Source organism: Hylobates moloch, unplaced genomic scaffold (genome assembly GCF_009828535.3).
Source record: "Hylobates moloch isolate HMO894 unplaced genomic scaffold, HMol_V3 SCAFFOLD_14, whole genome shotgun sequence".
Taxonomy (NCBI): Eukaryota; Metazoa; Chordata; class Mammalia; order Primates; family Hylobatidae; genus Hylobates; species Hylobates moloch.
In genome coordinates this window covers 33,235,680-33,255,434 of record NW_026652289.1, presented here as the reverse complement: position 1 = coordinate 33,255,434, position 19,755 = coordinate 33,235,680, and the positions used below count along the sequence as shown (strand labels likewise).

Here is a 19,755-nt window from a genome sequence, read left to right as displayed (position 1 = left end):
ATGTCATGAATACATTTTGTATTGTAATTTTGTAAATTAGGGTATCATTCAGGTAAGCTTTGTTAAGAGACTTCATAACTGGATTTCCTTGAAATGGAGAGTAACCCTGTTGTGTTTAAAATAGCTTCTTATCTTATAAATCTGTATGCCTCATCAAAAGTTACACTGCCTCAACTCAAACCAATGGAGCTGACTTTGATAATGTCAGCAAATAAGTATTCTAGCTAATTTCATTATAGAGGCGGCCACCTCCTTAACCCTAACTACTCTGCTCTTTCATTGCAGCAGTTGTTATTCTTGGTCCGTGGAAGCCGAGGGTACTTCACACTGCCTAAAGCTTACTTCCCTAGAGAATATGGAGGATGTAGTCTGATTTAATCCTCATAGCATTTTCAGACTACCTCAATCTTCATCTCTGTTGTGGTCAGCAAAGTGTAAGAGAGCAGATCCCAAACATTTTTTTAAGCAGTCTCAAATATTACAGTCTGTTTCAATATGAAGGAAAACTTTTTGCAGCTCAATTATATATTGGGATTTTGATGTTTTCTTTTTAATTGCATTTCCTCAAAATAAGTTAAAATGAATCGTGTTAATAGCTCCTTGTGAAGTTCTAAATTATTTAAATACAGTAGATAGAAGACACATTAGATCATTAGGGATTAATTTATTGTGGTAGGATAAATTACAAGGCTTAATTCACACTTCTTGTATAGTAACGTCTTACTGAGTCAACTTTTATTAAGAGAGTGGATGTTAAACTTGTAAGATAGGCCTTTTTTCACATATGAAGATGATGCAGCCTACATCCTCACTAGTAGTGCAATTCACCTATGAGTTCTTTTTGCCAGTGGTGTAATGGCTTACGCTGATGCATCTGTACAGTTTGCTGTGGTCCAAATTAAGTTTACAAGATAACAGTAATGAAGTTACTTACATAGAGCTTCCTATGGGTCTTAGTTTTTACAAAGTGCTTTACAAGTGTCTCATTGAAGGATATTTTTGGAATACCATTTTTTCCTTTTTACAGTTTCCTTTCAGGCAGTTGTATTAATGGGAAGCAGGCTTTTTGATGCCCATTTACTCATTTGACAAAGATTGAGGGGCTTCTATGTGCTTTGCAAGTTGATCTTATTTAGAGATTCCTAATTCAGGCCAGAAGAATATTCTTCCTACCCATATTTTTATAAACCATTGAGATACGCTTTTACCAACTGAAGATTTTATGTGTATTTATAAGAACTTTGAACAAGTTGGTAATAAGGTTCTGGACTCCTCAGCCATCTCATGTGGTTGAAAACATCAGGATAAAATAGAGGCATAAACAGTTATAAGTGATCTACTTTAGAGTGATTTCTAAAGTATATGACCAATATACTTAAGAGTTTGTGTCATTATATGACCAATAATGACACAAACTCTGAAAACAACAACTTCCATAAGGACTATAACCTGACTCCACACGTTTCCATTTGCATATATGTTAGTCTTTAAAATCAGCAGGATTTTACTTTCCCTATATTACTGAAATATGCTTTGACAAAGTCTTGAGTATATTAACGTGGCGTCTTCATTAGATGTATTCCTCTTCTATTGTATCCAATATACAAGCCCTTTGAGGATGTACTGTGAAGATGTGCTGTTAACCACACCTGTGTAGTCTGTAGTACAAGGATGCACATGTATTAGGTCTGTGGAGTTAGGTATAGTGTGTTTTGTGGGAGTACCATAAGATTAATATAATGTATTAAAAGTAGTTGGTATTTGAATATTGTTGATTATAAGTAGAAATGGTGCTCTTATTTTTCTGTTTCAATTTTATTTAGAAACTTAAATCCATCTGTCTTTGTTCTGTCTAATTTTATATTATGTTTTTAAAGTAGTTCTTAAATTTAAAATTTTAATCAATTTTTTAAACTTTGGTTAGAGTTGATAAAATTTTAAAAATTATTTCTATACAGGTTTATTTTTTTAATTTGTACTTACATATTTTAAATTGCATTTAGGTATTTTAAATTAAGGTCTGCAGTGTCTTGAGGATGTATATATCCCCTACATTAAGAAAGCTGAATATATGATAAAGCAAACTTACACATTAGTAAATTAAGAGATTACCATTAGGGTAAGATTCATAAGAGACTTCATAACTCAGTTTCTTTGAAATGAAGAATATCATTGCTGTGTTTAAAATGTTTCCACACTGCTTTTCAGTAGTATATTTCTTACAAAACATGAGTTTTATAACTTTATTTCCCATATTTCATTAGGTGACATTCCACAAAGAATGTTGTCAAAGACACACATTTTATCTTTTCAAGTTCTTAAGCATTGATACAAAAATAGGTGGCAGACTTCTGTTTGGTCCTATAAAATGTAGTAATTTAATTTAAATGTATGAAGAAAATGTTATAACTCCTCAATTTTCTTTTCAGTAAAATTAAGATTAAAAATTATGAACTATATTATATAATTTTACAGGAATATTAGATATGTCCTAGAGTGTAGGAAACTACAGATGGAAATTACCAACACAAGCAGTTGCCGTTGTTCATACACATGTATATGTGTGTAATTTGAATTTATACTAAATAAAAGCCTAGAGCCAATAGAGGCTTTGGGATTTTGCATCAAAAGAACAATTATGCTAAAAGGCAACAAATGAGGATTCTAGCAGGTGATACCTAAAAAACACCTGAGAATACTTTTGTATCCATGTTTTTTCCTGTCGTTTGGCAGAAATATTGAAAATACTAAATATTTCTGCTTACAATTTTTTAAAAATAGCCGTGACTTGATAACATTCTGAAATCATTTGTGTGGCAATTCAGATTATTGTGCTGTCATTTAAGGGTGTAAATAAAAGGGTCATGGCCATTTATCTCTCTTGTTAATATCTGGTGCACTATTCCCAAAGAGAGGAGTTTTTCACCACAGGAATACTACAGTACTTAAAAAAAATTCTCGCACTATCTCATTTAAGCTTCATATCCAAGGTAAGCTTTTTCAGAAGCAGAAATTGGGATGCACATTAGAATGACTTGCCCAGAGTCATGTAGCAATTTAGTGGCAGAACCAGGATTAGGACCCGGGTCTGTGACATCAACCTTTCCCCTTGCTCCCTAGTTTACTACATCCAGTGGAGCTCTGGAACATTTTACCATAAATAGATAAGATTTTATACATACACCAATAATGTATAATATATAGCAATCATTAATAAGTTTTCCTCAATAATGAACAGAAAATTAGTGAGGATAATAGCAAGAATAATAGATATTATTAAGCACTTAACATGGTCTAGTAAAGACTTTATTTGAATTATCTTATTGAATTCTTACTGTTGCCCTTATTTCACATTGAGGCAATGGAGGCACAGTGATAAATTAAGTCAGATGTTGATAATTTGGATTCTGAAGAAAGAGAAAATCTGTTTATTTGAGTCTTAAAAATCCCTTCCTATTTTCAAATTACAAAAAAATTTGGAAGTAATATCTAAAAGAAAGGAACATAGGGAATCAGTATAAGATCCATCTGTCAATTAGAAAATAAAAGCAGATGGTAGTGAAAGTGATTATACTTGAGAGTACATTATTTAAAATCACTGGTCCTCAAAATGTGTAGTGCCCTGACCAGCAGCGTCAGCATCCCCAGAGACTTCCTAGAAATGCAAGTTCTTGGTCCCACCTTAGACCTACTGAATCTGCAGCTTTTGAGATGAAGCCGAAGCAGTCATGAATTAATTTGAATTAACTTGCCTTAAGTGCAGTTATAGACTAAAAGTTTCCAGTTAACAGTTTCTTGGGAGTGATTATCCAGCTTTTTAAACATTTTTATCCCCAAGAATATCCCCTGAAATAATTTCAAACAGTGAGCAAGCACAAACTGTAATTTTTAAAACCCTCTAAAAAGTAATCCAAACTAGTATGCAGTATTGGTGCGAATTGCACCTAAGGAATACATTTCTAATGGGTTACATTTCAGTTCGATTCTACATGGTTATAAGAGCTTGTGTGAGTGTAGTTTCTTTGAGGGGTGCTTCTTTGAGAGGTGTGGTGGGGATGAGTCGGAGGTGGAATCTGGCTCCTCAGATGAACAAAAAAGAAAGTTAAATGACTTATCTCGGGCACAGCTGGCTTGAGCAACTGAACTGGAAACAAGATGCAGGACCCCAACGCAGACACTGAGTGGAATGACATCTTACGCAAAAAGGGTATCTTACCCCCCAAGGAAAGTCTGAAAGAATTGGAAGAGGAGGCAGAAGAGGAGCAGCGCATCCTCCAGCAGTCAGTGGTGAAAACATGAAGATATGACTTTGGAAGAGCTGGAGGATCATGAAGACAAGTTTAATGAGGAGGATGAACGTGCTATTGAAATGTACAGATGGCAGAGACTGGCTGAGTGGAAAGCAACAAAACTGAAGAATAAATTTGGAGAAGTTTTGGAGATCTCAGGGAAGGATTATGTTCAAGAAGTTACCAAAGCTGGCGAGGGCTTGTGGGTCATCTTGCACCTTTACAAACAAGGAATTCCCCTCTGTGCCCTGATAAATCAGCACCTCAGTGGACTTGCCAGGAAGTTTCCTGATGTCAAATTTATCAAAGCCATTTCAACAACCTGCATACCCAATTATCCTGATAGGAATCTGCCCACGATATTTGTTTACCTGGAAGGAGATATCAAGGTTCAGTTTATTGGTCCTCTGGTGTTTGGCAGCATGAACCTGACAGGAGGTGAGTTGGAATGGAAACTGTCTGAATCTGGAGCAATTATGACGGACCTGGAGGAAAACCCTAGAAGCCGATTGAAGACGTGTTGCTGTCCTCAGTGAGGCGCTCTGTCCTCATCAGGAGGGACAGCGATTCCGAGAGTGACTGAGGCTACAGCTGCTATCACATGCCGAACTTTCTTGTGACAAATTGGCTGGATTTTTTAAGAAAGGAAAAAGCAAAAACGAATCCTTGTGGTTTTTAGTTTTGTATAAATTATGTTTCAAATCTTTACATTTTGGAAATAATCATTGCTGGAGATTCTGTTAAATATTTTGGAACTCTTTTTTTTAAATTATAGTATTACCTCTAAAAAAATTAAAACCAGCCCTTTGTATGGCAAAAAAAAAAAAAAAGACTTATCTACTAAGATCATCTTGTGCTTGACCTTACAAAAGTAGAAGCATGATTATGCTTGGATTTTCTGACAGTATCATGATATTCTCAAAGAGACTTTTTGAGCCAGTCATCGTTTCTCCCCATGTTATAGACGAGGAATGGAACAGACAGGGAGTATTTAAGAGGCTTGCCTAATGTTTTACAGGGCTGCAGTGGAGCAGCAGGGAAAGGGAAAAAATAATGAGACATCTGAAGACAAGACAAAGCTTTCCTCCACTTCCAGTCCCCTGCCCTGCTCTTTTATTCCTAACAGAGCCTGAAGCAGCAGGATGATGATTCACAGGGTGAGGCACACAATCCTCATGGCCCTCCTCTGCTTCCCACATGTCACTGCACCATCACCTCACACAGCAGTCACCATAGCTCTTGTAATTTCAATTTTACTACTTTTATTTTGCTATGTATTTGAATATTATTTTTCATACAATTATTGGTTTTCATTTATGTGCTTTGTGTAAGGGACTACGTGTCTCTAAGTGTGGGTTTTCTTGAGGTCATATTTTTCCCCATTAGAGGTTGATGTCATTGATACACAAATGAGGGTTCATGTGGGGAGGAAAAGATGATAGATACCACTTGTCTATATAACTGAACTTTTTTCTGTAGTACATTTCTTGTGATTATTGATGGATACCTACCTATATGTTCTTTTTATGTCGTATGTGTCAGGGATTGAATATTTTATTAATAATACTTACCATCAGATAAAGTGTTCCTTTTTCTCCAGAAGATATTTGTTGCTTTGGTCAAATTTTTAACCAATAAGAAGAGGAGATAAAGAAGATTGAGAGAGTGGTCAGAGAAAAGTTGCTCTAGAGGTGATGCTATCACCAGAGTTCTTTAAAGCAGCAGTCCCCAACCTTGTTGGCATCAGGGATGGGAGTTGGGGGTGGGAGGAATGTGGACAGGGAGATGGTTTTGAGATGAAATTGTTCCACCTCAGATCATCAGGCATTAGATTCTCATAAGGAATGCGCAACCTAGATCCCTAGGTCGTGCAGTTCACAGTAGGTTTCATGCTCTTAGGAGAATCTAATGCTACTGCTGATGCGATGGGAGGCTGAGCTCAGGCAATAATGCTCACTTGCCCGCCAGTTACTTCCTGCTGTGCAGCCTGGTTCCTAACAGGGTCTGTGGCCCCAGGGGTTAGGGACCCTTCCTTTAAAGGATATGGTAGGTGGAAAACAAAGGTGCTCTAGGTCAGAGGGGCAGCTTATATGGAAATTAGGAAATGAGACACTGCAGTTAGTGTATGAAGTTGAAATCAGCCAGGTGTCACTGTAGTATACTGTGAAGAGTGGAATAGCTAAGACCTGAGAAGTCAACCAGCTCCTCATGAGCTATATAAGGCCCTTCACTTTACCCTGCAGGTTTGGATAGCCACTGAAAGAGCTGAATAAAATAGCTGCTTAGGTTTCTCCTTGCATTTCCCAAGCAGTAAGTTGTGTTAGAACTGCATGGTAATTTTTTGAAGGGAGTTGAAGAAAAAGGAAGAGAAAAGAGGTAAAAATATTGAATGTAATAGTTCTACATTTTAAATGTATTGTACTGATATTTATCATACTATGTACTAGGCATTTTGCTAAACACTGGGAATGTAGTGGTAACTGGCTCTATTGCTGCCTTTTTCCTAGTAAGATGATATGCTGGCTATTTTATTATCTTACGGCAGAAGTCATTTTGTTAGATACACTTCAGTGTCGATTTAAAAAGACCCTTAGAATGCCAACATTTTTATGTTTCTCATCAAATATTAGTCATTAAGCATATAAATATTATATTATATTGCTATTCAAGCCAGAAGCTCATTTAGGGCAGAAGATACTAGGTGCTTCCCGTGTTTCTCCATGTTCTGTGTCAGCCTGTAAAGTAAGATGTATATAGTCTAAATGATCTTTCAGTTCTCTTATACGTAGATAGCTAATGCAGACATGCAGTTTTGTGAAACCTGGCACTTCAAACACATAATTTAAAATTAAAGAGACAGCCATATAGTTTTCATATTTATTTTGAAGTTATTTTTGTGGCTCTGTTCTCAGAGAGACTAGGGATCTGGATTCTACAGAAAGATACCTTCTTGCATACATTAGTCATAACTCAACTTTTTAATTTACAATTATGCAATCAGTGCTGTACTGGTAAAAAATTCCAAATGACAGTATGAATTATATTTTAGAAAATGAGACATACCTTATAATTTTCTAGGTTTTTGTTTAGTTGGTTGATTTTCAAATTTCTAACATGTTTCGCTGATTGTGTATGCTAAGGGTATTTTATAAAGAATATCATTATATATTTAGGTAATTGATATGGGATTATGGTTTTTTCCTCAAATAATGTTTCTTGTAGTTCTCATTTTAATTCATTAGCAGTAAAACATGAGAAGGTAAACCTTCCATATTGTTTTTAAAATGTTAGTGATTTTTAAAACTTGGTAAATAGGCACTACATGCCTAAGCCTTCTAGAATAACCCAAAGCTTTATTATGCATGTTGGACTTTATCTCCTGTAATTCAGTGGAGAATATTTTTCTGTCATGCTTTGTTTTTATATAAATTTTCTTTTCAAATAACTGGTTTATTTTGTGGTAATTTCTGGGCTTAAGTGTTATTTCCAGAATCTATCTCGAAAATCTTAAAAATGTTTATGCTCTGAAAAAAGAACGTAGAAGTAGCAACTAGTATTTGTAGAGGAATTCAAGACATTAGCTTGCTTTTTTTTGTGCCACCCATGTTCATATAGGATTATCCCATAATATTATATAATTAAAATATTTTTATTGTGGTTTTCCACATTTATATAGTTGAATTAAGTTTTTAAAAATGGTTTTGTTACTTTGGTTTTGTGCTGTAAGACAGTATAAAATAACGTTTTAGATATTTTGTGAAAGTTATTTGATATTAGACTCAAATCCTACTTAATATGTCACTTATTAGTAAAGTAAATATTTGTATTTAGTATTCTAACTAGCATATATTTGCTATATTATCCATTTATTTATTGAATGATTAGTGTACTGGGTTACTAAGCTCAATGTTTAATAAGGCAGAGAGAACAGTATTAAAATTTTAAATCTTACTGAGTTTTGATAATCAGTTAAAATAATGTGTGTGAAAGCATTTTGAAAACTATAGATTGCTTCTGGATGCAGGTGACAGAAGACCTCACTGAAATTGGTCTTAAAAATAGGGGTATTGGGCGACAGAGCGAGACTCCGTCTCAAAAAAATAAATAAATAAAAATAGGGGTATTGGTTATGTCATGTAACAAAAATCCCAGCAGCATGGTAGAGATTAGGCTGTGTTTAGGCGGGCTCCAGGTCTCTGCCTTTGCCCATGCATCATTGTCTTCACACTGGCTTTTTCATGTTGATAAAATGGCAGTGGCAGCTCTAGGCCTTATATGCGAGCACAGCATCATATAAAGCAGCACTATCTAATAGAATTTGTGATGAAGGAAATGTTCCATATTTGTGCTGTCCAATATAGTAGCCATTAACTATGTGTAGTTATTGAGTGTGTAGTGCAACTGAAAAACCCGAGTTTTTTAATCTTTTTAAATTTTAATTTAACCACATGTGGCTATTGGTTACTATATTGTGAGCATCTATCTAAAGTATCAGAGATCAGTTGTGTCCCAGAATCCACAGCAGATGTTCTAAAATTAATTCTAATTGTACTGTTTAAATCACTTGCCTCTCCATCTCCCACTCTGAAAACACTAAACACAGTGGTAGAGAAAGGATAGAATGTCCTGATTGGCTTATTCTAGCCAGATGTTACACCCCTGGGATTTACTACAAAACTAATTCATTGTAGTATTTGCATAGGGATAGGCATGTAGTTCAATAGAACGGAATAGAGAGCTCAGAAATGTACCCACATATACATGGTTAATTGATTTTTGACAAAGGAGCCAAGGTAAATCAATGAGAAAAGGACAGTCTTTTCAATAAATGGTGCTGGAAAACCTGGATATCCATATAGAAAAAAAATAAGCCTCAGTATTTACCTTATATCATATGCAAAATGTTTATGGAATAGAGGCTTTGCATAGGGGAGTAATCGAAGGTAAGGAAGAGACAAATTGAATATAGTTGGTAGATGGTCTTGAATACCCAGCTGTGGTATTTAATATTTGTCCTATAGGCATTGGGCAGCCTTTAGAGGGGTGTTTAAAAGTTTTAAGTAGTCAAATCATTGTTACAGGAATTAATCTGGCAGCAGATTAGCAGTATTTTAAAAGAAGTGTGTAGCTTTTAAAAATAAACTAAATTATCTCACCTATTACTTTTGATAGGCTTTAGTAATGTTGAGAATTACAGAAAGAGGAATGCAATTCATTTGGTTTGAATGGAGAGAGGAGATTAAAGTGGGTGGTTAGGCCATATTCTAAGGAATATAATATATTGATACATCATGCTGTTTAAAAATGGATTTATAGAAAATTTGCATAATTTGTAAAACATACATATTATTATATATAGAGAGAATTGACCTAATAATGCTGTGAAAAGTGGTTTGTGTGTTATAGAACAGTTGGGAAACTCTAATCTGGCTCTTTCATTTAACTGATGAGGAAGCCACATCCAAAGAGAGCAAGGAAGACTGTAGATCCTTTGAGGCAAAGACTTGGCTAAGGAACATTAGTATTTTTCACAGTGCTCAGTAAAGATTCAGCACACAGCTTAATAGTGACCTATAAAATGGAACTAAAGGTAGTGGTGCGTACTTCAGCATTCACTTAATCATAAATTAAGAGTATTTATGATAATTAAAACTTCATTAAATATTACAAAATCTAGTAGGGACAAAAATATAAAATATGTTTAAGTTGAAGGAACACTCAATGTGTAGGAGGTGATTCTTTTTACTCTGTTAACACTGGAAATGATAACTTTATTTCCTTATCTCCCCATCCTCCACATCTACTAATATATATTACTTCCAACCTTTAGAGAAGTAAACATACTTAAAAAGATAAGTATAGAGGCCTCTGCTCTATTGCAATGTATGCATTCTTGGATAATCTCATAAACCGCAAAACCTGTGCAGCTTTGTATTCTGCACATGAACGTAAATGATAATCGGAGGGATAGCTTGAAATGCTCAGTGAGGCATCTTAGTGTAGCTAGTGGCCACTATGGTGGGTCCTGTAAATACACAAAATTACTTGAATAGAAATGCTGGCAACACTTTAATTAGGATGGGCTAGTGCATCTTAGGACAATATGATATGATTTCCAGTGTGATAACTTCATGATTGTAGTATACATTCCCAGAGCTTTCAGTAACCTAATTAATCAGGTTAATACTGTAGTAGTACTGTCACGTTACCTTGTATCTTTATAAATAATTGCTCCAGACATCCTTAACTATCATGTGAAATTGAATGCATATTTTAATTACTTATTGAAATGTGGTAGGCATACCTGAGATTAACTTTTTTCCTCTTCTTTTAAATGAGATATAATTCGTATACCATAAAATTCACCAATGTAAATTATGCAGTTCAGTGGTTCTTAGTCCATTCACAAGTTGGTACAACCATGAACGCTATCTAATTCCAGAACATTTTCGTCAACCCGAAAAGAAACCCCAGTACCCGTTAGCAATCACTTACCAACTCCTCCTTCCCCTACATCCTGGCAACCGCTAATGTACTTTCTGTGTCTATGGATTTACCTATTCTGGGAATTTGATATAGATGGAGTCATGCAATATGTGGTCTTTTGTCCAGCTTTTTCACTTAGCATAATGTTTTCAAGGTTCATCCGTATGGTAGCTATATCAGTACTTCATTCTGTGACCAAATAGTATTCCATTTGCTACTGTGAAGTTTGTGTACAAGTTTTGGTATGGGTATAAGTTTTCACTTCTCTTGGGTATCTAGTTAGTAGTAGAATTTCCTGGATTGTGTGGTAAGCTCTGTGTTTAACTTTTTGAGGAACTGCCAAACCCTGTCTTGCATCTAACTTAAAAAAAAAAAATAGCGAAAACATCAACAAAAACCAATAACTTTATGGACATTATTAGAAACTGGTTGATTTTTTAAAATTTTGATATTGTTGGGCTAGGTTATCTGGATCAGCTCTTCTGTTGAAGACATCTAAAAACTAGATAAACTGTAAAAGCAAAACAAAAAAACTTTACGTTATCCAAGAGCTCAAGGAATATGCCAGGCCAAAATTTAAGAGAAGGTAAGAACTTAAAGGTAAAAAAGTATTGAAAGTTCTAACCACTGTGAATCATTTGCCCATCTGTATAAAGCAGTTTATAAAACTGAGATTCAGGTTCTGATAGATTTGGGTTCTGATACATTCAGAATCAAGGGGAAAATGATTACTTCTAGGTTTATGAGCCTAATAGGTACCCCCAAACCCCTTTAAGCTGGGGCCTTAAGAAAAGAGGAAAATCCACTGCCTTCTCCTGCTCCCAAAGGATTGCAAGGAGAGTTATTTAGTACTGAGCAGATAGGGGAAAGAAGAGAACACGAAAAGAAAAAAAGAACATATCTGACAGATTGTAAACCAAGTTACCAGAATTGTGTGGAATCGTAGTTCCAAGTCATATAATACCAGACATTCAAGAAAACTAGTGCCCTGTTAACTAGGGGAAGCAAATTTATATCCTTTTTGAAGAAAGTCACCTTATTCTGTGTATCAGAAATCTCTTTCAAATAACCTTTCAGAACTATAGAGCGTCATACAAAGATGACCAAAGGATACAAGAAAACAAGGCACAGTAAGGAAAATACAGCAGGATGCAGCAGAAAATAACTCTTATATATTTCAGATGACATTGTTATTCTATGTAGATTATAGAACAGTTTCTATGTTTTAAGAAATAAGCTTGAAAAATCAGTAGGAAACAGGAAGTTATAAAGGAATTGACATAGCAGAGTTGAATGAAATACTTCAAGATGTGAAAAAATACAATGACCATAACTAATTAATGGAGTAGACATGGTGGAAGTAGATTTTCCATAACCGCAGAGAGAATTTGTGAACCAAAGGTAGAAGAAATTATCTAGAATTCAATGCAAATATTAAAAGGCAGAAAATATCAAGAAAGGTTTAAAGAAAAGGAGGATCATGTTTAGAAGTTCTAGCCTATGCTTAATTGGCATTGTAGAAGATGGAAACAGAGAGTCGGCTAGAGGCAATATTTGATGAGAAAATGACACAATTTTCTAGGATTGATGAAAGCCCACCATCCTTAGATTTAAGAAATTCAAATCCCATGCTGAGTAAATGTGTAAAAAAAAAAAAACAAAAACTCTATGTAGACATGGTGAAACTGTGCAGAAAACAAAGACAAGAAAGACGTAAAGAGACTATCCTCAAAAGAGTGCTATTTCCAAATAACAAATGAAATCTGGAGTCAATGAAATGATATCCTAAGTGTGCTGTTTAAGAAGGGAGTAGAATGCAACCTAGAGTTCTATACCCAGAGAAAATTTCGAGAGGGAAGGCATAACACCTGTACATCAGTGTTATAATCAAACCATCTACTGCGTTGGAAGAAAGGGCCAAGACCAAGTCAGGCTGCCATGGTAAGAAAGCAGTCTTCATCGAATGACCAGATGACCGCTACAGGCTTCATGTGGACGATGATCTATGTCTAATTTATCAGTAAATATCAGCATCTAGTAGGGTGCTTTCGATAAATTTTGTTGAATGAAAGAAAAAGGCAAATTAAGGTATTTATTCAGTAACCAAAAAGGGATAGTGAAGAACCAAGCTCCAGGACTTTTGAAGATAGACTTTCTTGTCTGAGGTGCACTGAGAATCAGCTCTATCTTAGTATTCATGTATGTGTGGAGATCTAGAACAGAGTTACATTCTTTCTGGTGACAAGCTGAGACTCCCTGGCTGCTCAGTGTCCAGCTCCTGGGAGACAAGGGCCTCAAAACTGTTGGGATTTGGGGGTGGGGCAGGTAGGGAATCTTACTGCCATTTGTTAGGATTTTTACCATCAAACCTAGGAGTATCTTAGAACTGGATAAGATCTTAGAATTTAAAGAAGCCATAGCCTGAACACCACACACTTCTCATTGAGGAAGTAGGGATAATAAGATCATGGAGGAACTGGAGAGGAATATGAAGACAGTGCCTACAACCACCACATACACAGTAAACATTGTCTCCTCTCAGTGGTTGAAATTGTTCCTGATTACAGCTCTCTTATCTGTTCTCCCTTTGATTTGCTGACTGATGGATGCAGTCCATTTAACAAATGAGCACAGCATATTGGAAAGAGCACTAGACTTAGATTCTAGTCCCAGTTCTGTCACTTAACAGCTATGTGTTGAGGTGAGGTGAGGGAAGAGTACTTGGATCTCTGGATCTCTTTTAACTTTAATATTCTCCTCTATAAGGGTAGGAGATGAACTAGAGGATCACAAAAGTACCATTTAGTTTTCTGTTCAGTGGCAATTTTGACATACTTTTTTGAGCATACATAATCTCAGAATCCTATGCCTCAAAACTTTGATTCATTGGACAGATTTCAAGAAAAATATAATTTAACAAATGTAATAAAGAAAAAATAGAAAAATTGAATAATCTTGTCAAGTTTTCCACAAAACTACAAGTCCAGATGGCTGCATAAGCAAATACTAGCAAATTTTTAAGAAGGAAATAATTCCAGTATTTCACAAACCCTTCCAAAGAATAGTAAAAACAAAGAGCTTTCCTTTCCTCGTTATCTAAAATTAGCCTAACTTTGATAGCAAAACCAGCTAGGAGAGTTGCAAAGATAATAATCAGAAGCCAGTCTCACTGAACATAAATGTGAAAGTCTTCAGCAAAATATTAGTCTACTTCGTGTTCACATCTTTCTTATGGGAGACTTTTTGTTTGTTTGTTTTTGAGATGGAGTTTCACTCTTGTTGCCCAGGCTGGAGTGCAATGGCATGATCTCGGCTCACCCCGACTTCCGCCTGGGAGACATTTTTATTTTCAGAATGACCCATTTTCTCTACTGTTTGGGCACAAAACTAGACTCTGTATTAGCCTCCCCTGTGGTTAAGAGTGGCCATGTGACTGACCTCTGACCAAGGAGTTGTGAGTGAAAATGATGCAGGCTGCTTCCAGGTGTGACCAGTAAGATACTTCCTACATAATCTTCATACTCTTTCTTCCCTGTTTGGCATCCTATGTGGTAAGAATGGGAACCCTGAAGTCCTATATGTGGAACCATAAGGTAAATGTCTTTGGGCTCTGAATCTCACATAGGGCCACTGAGAATAAGAAACATCCTTCTTGGGCTTTGTATGAATAAGAAATAAACTTTCATTGTGTTAAGCCACTGAGATTTATGGATTTATTAAAGCATCTAGCATTACTTATACAGAGATTAAATCCAGTGATATGTGGAAGAGATAATATATTATGACTAAGTTGAATGTGTCCTAGTAATGTAGAGTTATACCATATTCATAGATCAGAAGTCTCAAATTATATATATCTATGCCACATGAGATAATCTCTGTAGAGTTGATGAAATATCAATCGGAATCCCAAGAAATACTTTTCGAAAGAATTTCAACAACTGATTCTAAAGTTCACAGAGAAAATAGAACAGGAGAAGACACTGAAGAAGAATAAGGTGAGAGGGTTTGCACTACAATATATTGAGACTAATTTTAAAGCTATAATAATTAACATACAGCGGCAGTGGCACAAATACCAAATGCCAAACATACCAATGGAATAATAGCTCAGATACAGAACCATGCATATATAGATACTTAATATGTGATAGAGGTGGCAGAACAAACTCCTTAAGCAGTGGTATAGGGACAATTGGGTATCCATATAGAAAATTCATGAAATTGGACTTACCTCAGATTTTATACAAAATTACCTCCAGGAGGCCGGGCGCGGTGGCTCACGCTTGTAATCCCAGCACTTTGGGAGGCCGAGGCGGGCAGATCACGAGGTCAGGAGATCGAGACCACGGTGAAACCCCCTCTCTACTAAAAATACAAAAAATAAGCCCGGCGTGGTGGCGGGCGCCTGTAGTCCCAGCTACTCAGAGAGGCTGAGGCAGGAGAATGGCGTGAACCCGGGAGGCGGAGCTTGCAGTGAGCCGAGATTGCGCCACTGCACTCCAGCCTGGGCGACAGAGCGAGACTCAGTCTCAAAAAAAAAAAAAAAAAATTACCTCCAGAATGCTTATAGACCTAAATGTAAAAGGCAAAGTTACAAAGCTATTTACAGGATAATAATAGGAGAATATCTTCATAATTTTGGAAAGGATTTCTTATATAAGACGTAAAAATCGCTATCACATGGATAACTGGAAAGGAAAAAACTGATAAATTTGACTCTGTTTAAGAACTCTTCATTCAAAGATAAGCATTTTTTTTTTTAATGCTACATAATGGGAAGATATTTTTACAATGTATAAAATTAGCCAAGGGCTTACATTGACTACTTATAAAATAATTACTATAAAAATAAATAATTAAAATAACTACTATAAAACAATTATCAAAAGGCAGTAGAAAACTTAGCAAAGTACTTGAATAGGTGCCTCACAAAAGAGAACATCCACATGGCCAATAGATATGAAATGTGCTTAATTTCATTAGTAGTTGGTATTGCAAATTAAATCCCACAGGTAGGAATGCACATTGATACAATTACTTTAAAAGACAGTTTGGCATTATCTAGTATAACTGAAGATCCACATATTTTATGAACTAATACTTCTATTCCTAAGAATACATACCCAAGAGAAATGTGTGCACATTATGCAGTAGGCTGTTTACAGAAATGTCCACAGCAGCATTTTTATAGATTCAAAAGATTGAAGCCACTCCAATGTCTGTCTGTTGTAGAATGGATAAAGCTTTTTTTTTCAAGCCATGTAATACAATATTTAGTGAAAATGAACCAGCTATAACTCTGTGTAACTCTATGGAGGAATCTCATAAACAGTGTTAATGAAAGAGGCAAGACTGAATAGTATACTGTGTGTGGTTCCATTTACATATCATTCACAAATAGGCATAGCTGAATTATATTTTTAGGGATACGTATATATGTGGTAAACCTATAAAGAAAATCCAGATAATTGTCATCACAGAGTTAGGATGGTATTACCTGTAAAGGTGGGAGGAGAGGGTTATGGGATGAAGGGAGATAGGGAGGGTTCTGGCTTTGGTCTATTTTTTTGACTTGATTGAAATGACTGATGTTCACTTTATAATTATTTGTTGAATTTTATATAAACTTGTACATACCTTACATATTTCACAATTTTTAAAAATTGTTGTTATGTGTTGTCAGAGTAGCTTAGAAAGAATAAGTAGTATGTTTCAAAATTGGAAATAATTAATTAACAATGAGGAAAGAGAACTTTTCTCATTTTTAAAATATTGTAATAGTCTAGCTTCAATTTCCTGAAACTTAATACATGATTTCTTTTTTCCTCTTTTTTTTTTTTGTTGTTGAGACAGTCTTGTTCTGTCGCCCAGGCTGGAGTGCAATGGCACGATCTCAGCTCACTGCAACTGCACTCCACCTCCTGGGGTTAAAGCGATTCTCCTGCCTCATCCTCCTGAGTACCTGGGATTACAGGTGTCTGCCACTACGCCCGGCTAATTTTTTTGTATTTGGAGTAGAGACATGGTTTTACCATGTTGGCCAGGTTGGTTTCAAACTCCTGACCTAAAGTGATCTGCCCGTCTCGGCCTCCCAAAGTGCTAGGATTACAGGCATGAGCCACTGCGCCCGGCCCAAGCCATGATTTCTTTATTTTACAAGCACTTGCTTATACTTATGCTAGATTTACTGACTACTCAGCCAGTATTTATGGAGCATTTACTGCTCAGCTGTATCACAGCAATGAGATTTAAGGTGGGTGGTCAAATTTTTTGTGGGTTTATTTAATTGATTTAAATCAGTTAACTCCTCATGCATTTAAAAACCATGCATTTATACCTTTTGAGTACTTTTAATTCCATAGTTTCACTTGTAAGTGTATGATTCTATTAGTTTGGAATGGAACTTGGCAATAATAAAGTTGAGCATATGTTAAATTTTTTTTTCAGTTCTTGGTAGGCAGGAGTTAAAAGTGCAGGCGTGGGCTCTAGCAAATACTCCAGCAGTATAGGCTCTTCGATCCAAAATTTACTGTCATATGTCAAGATTCCAGAAAATGCAAGTCCCTTGGGATATTTATAAGTTCTTAAGAGCCCATATGCTTTAAATATTTATTTAAACATATTTAGAAAGATAATCCTGATTTATTTACTCTGTAAACAGATGCCAAAGATTATAGTAATATGCATTTGTGCACGTATATATATGCACACATTATATACAAAAATGGACTGCACTTTTAACTCCTGACTACCAAGAACTGAAAACACTTTGAACATATGCTCAACTTTATAATTGTCAAATTCCATTCCAAACAAATAGAATCACATATATATATTTAAAATTTTAGACACGCTTATTTTCCATGGAAGTTTTTGTGTATATAAAACTTTTTATATTTTATGTATAAAAGTTTATATTTAACTATTTTTTATATATATATAACATTTCCATGGAAAATGTGGCTAGAATTTTAAATATATAATTTCTTGCTGAGTATTTAACATGAAAGAGCATAAGCTAAAAGAAACGCATTTTAAATGAGTTGCCCTGCCTAATTAGTAATTCATTTTGAAATAAATTTTTGTAAGTTTATTATGTAAAAGAAAACCTCAACATACTTAGAAAAAAGTTTATACAGTATTGTTTTTGTCCTCTCAAGTATCTTTTTTCTTTCTCTTTTCAACTCTTCCCTTAATCCTTTCCATCTCTAGTTTCACCAAGAGGTTTAGTATATAAACCAGAAAATGAGAGGCAGATGTACAGGGTCAGCCAAGTGGTAGCATATACCCAGAATTCTGTAAATGTTTCCTTGAATTTGAAAGGTAAGGTTGCTAGTACTCTATAAGTAGAATGATAGGACATATGACTTTAAAGATTTTTGTTGGGGTAGATACCATTATTTCAATCAATTATCTTTGACCAACAACAGTAATTAATCATCACTTCTAGGTTTGAGACTCTTTCTGGATTCTATGTTGTGGAGCTACTAGCCAGACTTACTTTGAGAAATATGTGACTTGGATGAAGAGACTAATAATGTGTTACCTAAAGGATCACTAACAGTTTTCTTCCTCATGCTTCTTTGATTATAAGGGATAAGAACCCATTTAAAGTAGCTCCAACTAAAGAAAGAATTTATTGAAAGAATGCAGACAGGTAGCACTCAAAGGCAGGAGGCAGGAGTAGCTGGCTTCCTGAAGGCCTGACACCAGGAACTCCATATTAAGGGCTCCATGGTCTCTCATCTCTGCCACCAAGGCTGGTCTGCAAGATAACTCTTCTTGCAGGCACAACTGATAATCTTCATGTAGAAATGAATTGATTTAAAACAGGTGAGAAATTCAAAATGGTATTGAGGGGAAGTGAATTGGTAACAATTTATGGAACAGGTAGAATGGAGAGAGAGAAAAGTGGAAAAAAGATATGAGTCTAGACATAAGATAGTGCAGGCTTGAGTGAGTATGGGGACAGTAGAAATGGAAATAATATACAAAATTTGGTATTCCATGTGAATGTAGAGAGAGAACAAAGGGAATAAGGTCGACTAGGTTGGTAAGTCCAAAGGAGAGACCTGTTTAATAAAAGATAATTCTATGCCAGTTAAGTTGAAATAGAAATGTTAGTAAAATATCCAAATGAAAGTGTACAGCAGGCAGTTGGGATTATAAGTCTTCCAAGTTGCAGATTAGATTTGGATGAAGGCATAAACATGACTATCATAAAATTATAAAATGAACATATTAGAGATTTTATTTGATTCGTTAATGGATGAGGGAACAATAAGATCATAAACAGAGGAGAACTCAAAATATAACACATTTATAGTTAAAGAATGCAGAAGTGGCTCCCAGCCCCAGCGACACAGAAGACGGGTGATTTCTGCATTTCTGCTTGAGGTACCGGTTTCATCTCACTAGGGAGTGCCTAACAGTGGGTGCAGGACAGACGGTGAAGCGCACTGTGCGCGAGCTGAAGCAGGGCGAGGCATTGCCTCACTTGGGAAGCGCAAGGGGTCAGGGAGTTCTCTTTCCTAGTCAAAGAAAGGGGAAACAGACGGCACCTGGAATATCGGGTCAGTCTCATCCTAATACTGCGCTTTTCCAACGGGCCTGGAAAACGGCACACTAGGAGATTGTGTCCCGCATCTGGCTCGGAGGGTCCTATGCCCACGGAGTCTTGCTGATTGCTAGCACAGCAGTCTGAGATCAAGCTGCAAGGCGGCAGCGAGGCTGGGGGAGGGGCGCCCGCCATTGCCCAGGCTTGCTTAGGTAAACAAAGCAGCCAGGAAGCTCGAACTGGGTGGAGCCCACCACAGCTCAAGGAGGCCTGCCTGCCTCTGTAGGCTCCACCTCGGGGGGCAGGGCACAGACAAACAAAAACTCAGCAAGAACCTCCACAGACTTAAATGTCCCTGTCTGACTGACAGCTTTGAAGAGAGTAGTGGTTCTCCCAGCACGCAGCTGGAGATCTGAGAAC

The 19,755-nt window shown here is 36.0% G+C and overlaps 1 protein-coding gene and 1 pseudogene across 7 annotated transcripts in view; both read left to right on the top strand.

The window, feature by feature from the left end:
- The window catches only part of MEF2A (myocyte enhancer factor 2A), a 158,186-nt gene that overhangs the window by 79,526 nt on the left and 58,905 nt on the right, over positions 1-19,755 (top strand). The gene's annotated exons all lie outside the window — the stretch shown is intronic.
- On the top strand, positions 1,961-7,925 carry LOC116482400 (phosducin-like protein 3; annotated as a pseudogene).